Raw genomic sequence first — 2,047 nt, 5'->3', positions numbered from 1 at the left:
CTCAGAGAGACATGGGTTAGGGTGTCTCAGGGAGGCATGGGTTAGGGTGTCTCAGGGAGGCATGGGCAGGGGCATCTCAGGGAGGCGTGGGCAGGGGCGTCTCAGGGAGGCGTGGGTTAGGGTGTCTCAGGAAGGCGTGGGTTAGGGCATCTCAGGGAGGTGCACCCTCGTGGGCAGGGCGTCTCAGGGAGGCGTGGGCAGCAGTGTCTCAGGGTGGCACGCCCCCATGGTGGCAGGCTCGGCTGTTACAGCAGCAAAGTGCCCCAGGATGGAGAAGCCCGCGCACCCTAACCAGCGGCTCTCGTGGAAGCGGGCAGAAGGTCGGTGGTGATCAGTGTGGCCACGAGAGCAGTGGGAGGGCGGGAGGGTCCAGCTCAGCGCTGGAAGCAGACTGGCCGCTGTGTCTCCGCTCTCGCCTTAAGGGATGAGGGTGGAGCCAGGCCAGCCGAACTGTTCCCCCAGGCTCTGGTCGACCAGCGGTGGTATGGAAGGCTAGTCCCTTCTGCGCGATGAAGCTACGAGTTGGAAATGAAGGCATGCTTCCTGCCCCGCACGAAGCTGGTTCTGGGAGGACAGGGCCAGAGAGAAGCAGAGATGTGAGCTCTTGGGGCCTTCGAACCCCTGGCTTGGCCGCCCCTGGCCCAGCTGAGCCTGCTGTCCCTGCCCCAGAGCCTTTGAGTAAGCCCCGGGGTCTGCAGCTAGTGCAGGTGGGTGGTTAGCCAGCAGGGCAGCCCAGCAGAGGCAGACCAGGCGCTGACGCTCCCAACTCTGGAGGCAGGAAGCCCGAGAGCCGCGCGCCAGTGGGGCTGGCTGTCTCTGGGTCCCTGCTCAGTTTGTGAGTGATGTCTTCGTGCGTCTTTTTTCAAGATGTTTGCATAGGGCATGTGTGCTCACTAGAGAGAGAGAAAGAGAGAGAGAGAGAGGGACGGGAAGTGAGGAGTCTCCCCGGGGGATGGCTACACCACAGTCCCTCCCCATTCTCACTCAGGATTTGGGGCATGCCCGGTAAGTTTTTCAAGCCGCCGGGTCTAGAACTCGAACCCAGAATCAGCCATGTGGGTACAGTGCCTTAGCCACATACGTTTGGAGGAGGGGGTGGGGTGCCGTTCAGCCTATAAAGGAGGGCTCAGACTGAGTCTGTCACCTGCAGCCACGGGAGCCCAGCGCCTGCACGTACCTCGCCTGCAGGAGAAAATCCAGGGGGCTTCTCTGAGCCCCAGAAGACGCCCATCCTGCAGGTGCATTAAGGCTGTGCACGTTTGCTCCCCCGCATTTCCGGTGTGCTTGTGCAGTGAACATGCGTTTTTCTTCATTGGTGCTCAGCTGACAAGCAGAGAGAATGCCTATTTATGGGTGAGGGGTGAGGGGGCAGGTCAGGGTGATTACCGCCTCACACACTTGCGCCTTTGTCCTGGGGACATTCCGAGCCTCTGACCTCGCTCTCTGGAAACACGAGACTGCGTGTGGCTCCTTGTAGGTGCCCTGTAGTTGGGCACGCACTTTCATTGCAAAAACTGTTCAGAAACCTCTCCCGGCAGGCAGAGCTCCGCAGGTGAGGGACAGGCCAGGACCGGGGGGCGTTCACAAGCAGGAGAGTGCTGGGCTGCAGACGAGCTCCGCAGGCGCCCACGGGTGAGGGGGACAGGCCACAGAGACTGCCGGCGGCCTAGGGAAATCGGGAAGTCGGACATCTTTCTACCAGTTAAGAAAATGGATCCATGCAGAGAAATGCCAAGTCACCTTAAAGAGGCAGGAGGGCTGCAGGGCAGGCAGCGTGTGATTGGAGGGATTCCAGAGCTGGGGGAAGACCGAGTCAGCGTGCGTGTGTGCGTGTGTGCGTGGAGGAGCCGCGGGGCACGTGGGGTGCTAGCACCATGAGGGACGGGGGCGGGGGAGGCTCTTGGGAAAACCAAGCTGCCTCTGAGCTGGGCGTCTTGGAGAAGTACAAATCCCTCTTCAGCCTCTTAGGGCCTGCTGCATTTCTGTTAAAAAAAAAAGAAAGAAAGAAAGAAAGAGAGAGAGAGAGAGAGAGAGAGAGAGAGAGAGA

Source organism: Tupaia chinensis, unplaced genomic scaffold, assembly GCF_000334495.1.
Source record: "Tupaia chinensis unplaced genomic scaffold, TupChi_1.0 Scaffold147500_1, whole genome shotgun sequence".
NCBI classification, from domain to species: Eukaryota; Metazoa; Chordata; class Mammalia; order Scandentia; family Tupaiidae; genus Tupaia; species Tupaia belangeri.
This window is presented reverse-complemented; position numbering follows the sequence as displayed.